Source organism: Cucurbita moschata, unplaced genomic scaffold, assembly GCF_002738365.1.
Source record: "Cucurbita moschata cultivar Rifu unplaced genomic scaffold, Cmos_1.0 Cmo_Scf00047, whole genome shotgun sequence".
NCBI classification, from domain to species: Eukaryota; Viridiplantae; Streptophyta; class Magnoliopsida; order Cucurbitales; family Cucurbitaceae; genus Cucurbita; species Cucurbita moschata.
In genome coordinates, this window is record NW_019268563.1 from 458,229 (window position 1) to 467,997 (window position 9,769).

At 33.7% G+C, this 9,769-nt stretch overlaps 1 pseudogene; it reads right to left on the bottom strand.

Moving 5' to 3' along the window:
* Positions 1 to 5,338: 5,338 nt before the first annotated feature.
* On the bottom strand, positions 5,339 to 7,765 carry LOC111434908 (annotated as a pseudogene).
* Positions 7,766 to 9,769: the final 2,004 nt, after the last annotated feature.

Sequence of the window (9,769 nt, forward strand, 5' to 3'; positions counted from 1 at the left end):
TCTATATTTGTGATTATGCTTCTTCTTCGATTTAGTATAACCTGTCAAAAAGTGCTATTTTCTTCAAAATTTCAACACATTATGTTTTTGTTTGTTTGAAGATTTTCATTAGTTCTTTGATTTTGATTGGCTATGTCTGTTTTGGCCCTTCGATCAACACTAATAGCATTTTTCAGTAAATCCTCAATTTCTCATTTGCATATATTTTCACTGAGAACTATATGTAAGATTTCCCCACTATTCGAGTAATAATAACATCAAAATCAATATTTGAATTTTATCTTCAAAATTAATTTCTACATAGCTCAGTTGACTTACAATCATATTGAATCTGCAACAGATCCACCTTAAGACATTTTAGATTGAAAAATATATGCATCAAACACATCTTGTTCATAGTTGATGATTTTTCGTACATATTTGATAGCGCATTCAATAGATCTGACGTTGTCTCAACCTTAATAATGTTGAACACCACATTTTTAGAGAGCATCAACCAAATCAACCCTCTAGCTTGTCGATCCTTGAGCTTCCACTACTTCCTAGATATGTTATCCAGTTTCACTTAGACAAGGGTTCGTAAAAATATTTATGGTGAAGATAATCTTCAATCTACCTCTCCCAGAAATTAAAATTTGATTGATCAAACTTCTCAATAGAGAATATAGAGAGTGAAAAAAAATACATTTTCTAATCATGGCCTAATGGGGTATATATATGTTGAGATATGATTCAAAGTAGTTAGGATATGATTCAAAGTATTCAAAACTGATATATGATGTGATTCAAAGTATTCAAAGTACCAAGATTTTAGGAGGTTGCTAGTAGATTTGAATTTATCTACTATTTTCATAATTTATTATATATGGTTAGTGTTTAAGCTATAAATATTGAAATTGTGTAACTCCTTTAAGTATAGTGAGAAACAATAATAAAGCATGCAACTTTGATGTATTCCTATCTCTTTCAATATCCCATCCCCAACAAATTTGGTATCAGACCCAAGTTCTGGTCAACACTAGGGTGAGTGATTATTTTTTTTCATAAAACGAAAATGACAGTAGTTCGTTTTCCTTCCCTTGCACCGCTGTTACTAATTTTTAATGGTGAGAAATATGAGTGATGGAGCATCAAGATGAAGACCTTGCTCAGATCGCAAGAGCTATGGGACTTGGTGGAGCACGGGTTCATTGATGTATTAGAACCCACAATAGAAGAAAAGGAGAGACTAAGAGAAACTAAGAAAAATGATATCAACGCTCTATTCATTATTCAACAAGCAATTCATGAGACTATTTTTTCACGAATTGGAGCAGCAACCACATCAAAGCAAGCATGGTCAATTCTACCAAACGAGTTTCAGGAAGATTCAAAGGTCATAACAGTGAAATTGCAATCTCTAAGATGTGATTTTGAAACTCTACTTATGACGAATGGTGAATCAATGGCTGATTTTTTGTCAAGAGCAATGGCAATAGTCAGTCAAATGCGTACCTATGGAGAGAAAATTTCAGATGAAATAATTGTTGCAAAGGTGTTGAGAAGCTTAACTTCAAAGTTTGACAATGTGGTGGTTGTGAAACAATTCTCACGAATTTGTGAAAGAGATGTCACGCACACTAATTTTTCTTTTGAGAGTGGAGAGACAAAGAACACTGAGTTTATCTGGAAAAACCCTCTTCTATTACTTCTCTGTTTTTTTTCTTTTTTTCTCTCCTCTTCTTCAAATGATGTCTTTATAAGGATTCAGTTGCTCTCCTGAAATTAATTAGAGCCATATGACTGCCACTATTTCGTGAGCCATAAAAAGTCACTATTTCTAATGACTCTTGTCTTTCATCTTCAACACTCTTGTCATTTTCCTTTGGGACTGACTTCTGAATTTAAAACCCACTCAACTTAACTAAAAGTAACAGTTAAGGTTTATTCAACAAAACTCCCCCATAAACTTAAATGCTCCTATTATCTATCATACCAATCATCTTCTTGTATTTGTCGAAAGATACTTTCGGTAGCGGTTTTGTAAAGATATCTGCAACTTGATCTTGACTTGCCACATGCAGCAATTCCACACTTTCTTTTTAGTTCATCAATTCTACTCTCCGCTTTCAACAAGTTTTTCTCAACCAAATCCCTTTCACCAACCAAGATCTCGATACGACACAACCGTTAAGGATGATAAAATTGAGTTAGAGACAATAAGAAACAAATTCTTTATGTAACGATCTTATTTTTTCTATTATAATAAGTCGTTATTATATGCATGACCTGATTAAGAAATGCGGAAAAGTCTTTTAAAATATTAAAAAATAATGTCATGGACTTTCATAATAAAATCGTTACAACAATTACGGTGGAAAAACAAACTACATGAAACTTAAATAATAAAGAAAAATTGAAAAAATGCACTGATCTAACTTAAGGACTACTAATAACATGAATGCTTCTACCCTAACTTCAATCTCATGGTCATCACTGCGACATTGTCATCCATGTAGATGTGTATTGCCTTTATCTTAAAAGTAAAAGTAGCTCGTGACTTGAGTATTTTAAGAAATACTCGGTAAGTGACTCCACTACAGGGGTTAGGAAATGCAATCACATGCAATCGTGTTTGGGACGTATTGTTAAACATCATTTCATGGTCTTGGTCTCACTTCTAGTCCGGGCAGTATTGGATGTGCAGTACTTCTCTACACATAGCCCACCACGCGCACATGGAACCCTAGACAAATTCGTATATGTACCTCCTGGACAAGGCCTTCACCTAGCATACACTAACGCTACCATTATACCACAAAGGGAAGGGAGTGCACATAGTATCATGGTGTACATAATACCGTATCATATTATTGTAGCGTACGCGTTCATACTGTTGAACATAACTCTTTGTGGGAAACACTCTCACTGTTTATTAGCACAAATCGAGAAGGTACAAGACACTTTGTAGAATACCACTGCACTTTGTGCTTTATATTTCTTGGGATGAAAACCTAGGTAGGGTGGAAAGGTATTTGTAGTAGAGGCTACACAATTTATTCCTAAAATTTCTCCAATATTTTTCCTAAAATATTTAGATATCTTTATTCCTAAAATACCTAAATAATTTTTCTAAAATATCTAGGTATCTTTATGCCTAAGTTACCTAAATCATTTCCTAAAATAAATATTAAATGAGCTCATAATATTCATGGACTTGACCCTATTCGATTAGTGATGATAATTTAACTCTCCCTTTCAGCACTAGTTCTCATTCACTTCACCTTGTTAAGCTGACAGCAAAAATTCTCATGTTAGCCCTTTTGTAACCATGTCGACCATTTGGTCTTCTGTCTCGATCTGCTGCATCTCGATTTCTTCCTTCAGGACTTTCTTTATAATGAAATGGTAGTGCACCTCCACATGCTTTGTTCCAGTATGAAACACCGAATTTTATGCTAGGCAAATCACAGATTGGTTGAAGCAACGAAATGGTATTAGATAGTCAACTTTTTGGGGCCAATCTTCCATTAATCGTTTCAACCATGTACTTTGCTAAGTTACTCTAGCCGTTGCTCTATACTCTTCTTCTCTAGTTGACAATGATACTATTGGTCATCTTTTGCTACACGAAGAAATTGTTCTCGAACCGAGCTTCAACACATACTCGGTACTTGACCTTCAAATATCGTGGTGTCTTACATAGTCAACATCACTGTATCCAACTAGCTTGTAGTCTTCCCTTCTTTTGTACAAAAGACAATAATCGATTGTACTTTTGACATATCACAAGTTCTGTCAAGTTGCATCCAAATGAGGCTTCTTCAGACTTCGCATGTTTTGACTAATGACTCCAACTTAATTTCCAAGTTCATTTGGTTGTTCAGGTAGATCTCCCAATCCAAATCTCCATGCAAGAAAAGATTTTTCATATCCATCTGTAAACCCAAAAAAGGAAGAAAATTAGCTCAAATAAGAATAAGCCGTCCATGTACGATCCTAAGGATCCAAAGAAAGAAATTTAGGAGGATTAAGCAAGGACAAAAGGTCTTAAGCAAGTCATTTCTATACCCTAAAAAATAATTTTAAGGCTTAAAGATCTTTAAAAAAAGATTGGAAAGGAAAAAGTAAGTGAAAATGATAAAATGTCATTTTTCTAATTTTTAAAGAAATTTCTGAATTTTTAGTTCCTTGTCTCCAAGAAATTTCAAGATGCTCCAAGTGAAAAATGGCAGCAAGGGGAGAATTTTTAGAAAAACGGTGGATGTTTTTGAGAAAAATAATAATAAAATATTCAAAATTTGAAAAATTACCAAAATATCCCTTAAATTATTAATAATTATAGATATGCCATTCTACTAAAAAAAATCAAAACCTAGCTCAGATATTGAAAGCAACGTGGGAACTAGAAATACGGAGAGAAGTTTTGAGATTTAGACACTTCGAGAAAGAAATTTCTTATTAGAGGGGTATAATGTAATAGCAGCTGAAAAATAATGAATCTCGGTAAAACAATGATTTTAGTGCAATTTCAACTACCCATGTCTCCTTGATAAGCACTCCACCTTCACACCTTCAATCACGGAACTCGTTCGTGCTTCCACTCTATAGCTCACAACACACTTACGAGAGACTTTCGAGAGAGAGAAAGAAGAGCACACATTGACAAATCTGAGTCATCGATGCACTTCGATTCAAGATTTCAGTAGATTACAGCGACGCAAATGCTTTAGGAGTGTTCAGGGTTAAAGTGTGAATCTTTGGTGAACTAGCAGCGACTAAAATTGAGCACAGAGAGTCGCGGGATTTCAAATATGAGAAGAGAGGGAGATGGGGTTGTAGTTTTAGAGAGTCATATCATACACATGTGTGTTTGCATTACCTGACTCAAGTAGTGAAGTTACTTAATATTTCTTAAAATACTCAAGTCACATGTCACCCTTATTTTTTTGATAAAGGTAAAAAATCATTACACGAATGAGGGTGAATGTTGAAATGACCATAAAAGTTAAAATACAACAGTAGCATGCATTGTTTTGAACTAGAAATTATGTTAAAGCTGTGGTTTTTTTTTTTTTTTTTTTTTTAACTCTTTCATTAAGTTTTCCCCTAGTAAGGACTTCTCTAATTTAGGTAAGAAAATTAGTTTTACAAGCTACATAAGGAACCAGGTTTTTAATAAATACTTGTACAAGTTTTTCATGGTGTATCTTGATGATATCTTTGTATACAACGCCAAGATGGAGGAACACAAAATACACTTATAACTAGTCTTTGAAAAATTTAGGGAGAATTAGTTGTATATCAAAAGAAAAAAAATGTGCTTTCGCAAAAAACTGTATCAACTTCCTTTAATATGTCAACAAATGGGTTGCATGGGAATTGGTTGAATAAGTAGAGACATTACACCATCGTTTATTTTTTGGCGCCCTATGCCATGTCCATCTCCATATTGATATATGCATTGACCCATTCTAGCAAGATTTTTAGCTATCTTGATGAGCACATGAGGAAGGATTGAATTCTTGACCCAATCCTTGACCTCAACGGTATTTAACTTTTTCCATGTCTCATCATTTAAATTCTTTATATGTTCACGTGCATTATTCTCTGAAGCTCTTATATCATTCATATAATATTGTATTGATTTTGGAACATCGCCTCTCTCTAATTCATTCTGCATAAAATGTCGATTAGTAAATAAATGTTCCAAAATGTTAAACTAAATGGAATTTCATCTACTTGTATACATTGGTTTTAGTTATATTCATAAAAAAAAATGTTGCTTTAATGATGATAACAAGATTTATTAATTTATTACTGTTGATGTTCCAAGATCATCAGCAAGTTACAGAATTATAGAACAACTAATTATCTAATTATATCAATATGTGCTTCCAAGCTCTCCATGTCTTGAGAATTGGAGATGTTACGAAAAACATATGCATGAACTAATACTAGTGGTCCTCCTTCTGAAATCCATGCTTTGTCAAGATACTCTTCTAATGTTGTTGGTTTATAACGGGTGTGATACCACTTGGCCTCCAACATATAAGATTTGCACAAATCTACCTACCGTTAAATTAAATTTGTTATAAAGTAAATTACATAATAATTTGCAAAGTTAAAAAAATTTATCATAGTCAAATTCTTACGGTTTTTTTAAGGTATTGAATCACATTAGTTCTTTTGTCTCTTAGTGCACCAAAAGTCATCTCATTTATAGAATTGTGGAGACCAAAAAAACATATTTTCATACAGTAATGTCTAGTCCATCAACCTTCCACCTAAAATTATAATTTACAAGAGGGTTAAATATTTATACATTTTTTAATATATAAATTATAAGATTCTCGCAACCAACTAGATTCTTACTTTCATTAAATCATTTCGTAACAAAAAAAATATTTATCGGTTGCTAACCTATCTACAGCTTCAATTAAGAGCTCGAGTTCATCTAATGTGCCATATACATCATAAATGTCATCTATTGTCCTTATTATAGCACTAAATTTTGTGGACATTCTTCTAAAATATGAGAATTCAGGTTCAAATCCAACACCTACCATCCAAAAGAAATTTTCCATCAATCTATATCTTCCGCTTAACTTTTCTGTAAATCTAGTGTTCCTCCACTCCCTAATTTGTATGTTTAGATAGCAAAAGTATTAATGTAATTTACAACAATCTATGTATTTAAAATATCTTTTTTCTTATTAAAAATAAAATTTTCAAGTAATTCGTGATACAAAAAAAAGTTTTTGAGAAAGGAAAAACACCGCAAACATTATAATAATACTATAAATATGTATATAATAGTCATATTTCAGGTCTTCTTGGTGGATAGATTGAATTTGATTGAAATCTAATTTAGCAATTTTGAGAAGAATAGGGTTTATATCAACTTTTCTCTCGTAGATATCAATGAACCATCTGTTGGATGATGGAAGTCCCACATCGGCTAATTTAGGGAATGATCATGGGTTTATAAGTGAGGAATACTAACTCCATTGGTATGAGGTCTTTTGGGGAAGCCCAAAGCAAAGCCATGAGAGCTTATGCTCAAAGTGGACAATATCATACCATTGTGGAGAGTCGTGTTCGTCTAACACCATCTTGCATCCAATCTTGATATTCTCTAATGTATGGGAAGCTCCAATGCATGTCTAATAAGCGACAATATCTTGTAAAACATTGAAACCATGTTATCTTAAAAGTCTGAATTTAAGTAATATTACATACAGATTATTCTTTTCTAAATCATCACTTTCATTGCTTTTCTCGTGTGTTCTTTTCAACACATTTTTAATTTCGTTCTCAAAATGGTATGAGATTCCAAGTCGTTGTAAAGTATCAACCAGCTCAAGTTGCTTTAGAGGATCATCTATTATTTGGTTTATCATCACATCTACCTCTTCCTTTAGCTCATTGAAGCGTTCTACATATATTTCTCCGCGAACGCAACATACATATCCACAAGTAATTGCTAACTCTTTTTAACATTAAACGTAAATAAATAAAGAAAACAATCAATCTAAAGATTTCTATCATTCATACCTTGAATTTACTGTTTAATAATTGAATATACTCATGTTTCCAAATAGGAGGCTTGAAATTTCCAGACCGTCGTATAATGGTTTGATTTGATACTTTTGCATCACTAATTACTTTAGTAGTAGGACAGATAATTGAAGAGTTTTGATCAAAATAGACTCGTTTGATGGAAGGGTTCATCATAGAAGGAGGGAGAAACTTGTAAAGAGCCATTGAAAGAGTGGAAGGAAGAATTTGTTTGTTTAATGACTAATTCTTAAGAGAGGTAACTAATATATATAGATGATCCAAACCCGGCTTTATTCACCAATATTAATTCTTTTTTAATATAACAATTGTCAAATGGGACATCAAACATAACTTCAGAATTAATTCACAATTACTTTATCTAATTAATTTGTTATTACAATTAGGTAATTTAATTTATATTATTTTATTATCAATTTACTTAGTAAATGAGTTTAGTCACACACTTTAATTTTATTTGAGGGGTGTTTCAAATTTTTTAATTTTGTCAATTTTGTAAAATGTTTGAAAAATTGGCTACCGACCAAATACATCACATTTCAAGCCAGCCCATTTCGTGTCCACATGGTCATCTTCGTGACATTGTTATCCATGCAGAGGTGTCTTACCTTTACCTGAAAAAGTAAAAGTAGCACACGATTTGAGTATTTTAAGAAATACTAGGTAAGTGAACCTACTATTGTGGTAAGGAAATACAATTGCATGCATTCGCGTTTGGAACCTATCATGAAATATCATTTTAGGCTCGATCGCTTTATAAGACTTGTGGGTAATCTTGTTTAGAAGCTATAGGATCACATTTGAAAAGAAATAATTAACAATTGATCTCAATTTGGAAGTGTTAGGATCGATACCAGTTGTTAGCTTTGATACCAATTGTTAGGATCGCTCAACGCACACACTCGATCAAGATGAACACAATGAACAAGAGAGAAAAAAATACAAGAAGGAATATTGGCTAAAAGTTTTATATCAATGACTTAGGTATTGTACAACAACAGAGAATATAGAAAATGGAGAAAGCACGTCTTGAGAGCACGACCTAATGGGTATATATATGGTTTCAATTTACTAAATATAGCTTTTAAATATTTAAACGTACGACGAATATATCTCTATCAAATCTTTACCAAATATCTACCATATATATCTCTATCAAATCTTTACGAGATATATTCCAAATATATCTCTACCAGATCTAGCATCAGGCTCCAAATCCCAACAATCTCCCACTTGAAGACTGATCCGGTCACCCAAGAATTTCATTCTCAATCTGTACCATACCACTTGAGGCTTTGCACAACCTCAATGTTCCAACATCAACATAAAATGTTTGCTAAATCTCTTGCCCCCTCTATCTTCTCCAAACACATCACCATCTTCCACTAACCTCCGAGTGAAATAGTATCACCTTTTGTGTTTTGTCTTTAAATGATAGACAAGGTTCCTCGCTAACTACATGACACTCTAACTATCTACCTGAAGAATCTTCTCACGCTGCTTCTTGTCTAATTCTTCTAGGTAATCTGTCATCCATATCATCTCCTTTCCAGCTTCAGCTATTGCCACGTACTCAGCCTCAGCAGATGAAAGAGCAACGCATTTCTGAAGCCTAGACATCCCATCATCCATGGCTTACTCCCACTTGGTTGTATCCTCCAACTGTAGGGCCTCATCAAGGGGCTCTCGTTCCCCTTCATCAGTCACCAACCGATAGTGTAAAGAAGGTACATAGCTATCTGGTACTCTGATGGCTCTGGATGATCTTTTCAACACCTGCTCAAGTGTCACTTGCTCTGCTTCTGGTTCCTCAGCAAAAGTTTCAGAAGTTTCTTGAGTATCTGAACAACATCACCCTATGAATTGTTTTGCAACTCAACCTCAACTTCCACTTGCTTCACCTCTGGTTCCTCAACGACAGTTTCAGGAGTTTCTTGAGTATTTGCTACAACATCACTAGGTGAATCTTTCAGCAACTCAACCTCAGCTCCCACTTGCTTCACCTTTGGTTCCTCAGCAATAGTCTCAGGAGTTTCTTGAGTATCTGCTACAATATTACTTTGTGAATTGTTATGCAACTCAACCTCAACTCCCATTTGCTTCGTTGTTCCAGTACTTTTCTTCAATTCTCTGGTAGTCTTTGTGAAGCTAACTCGTTTCTGTTTCCTCATAACACAGTTCTCACAAGGACTCATATCAACAGATTTCA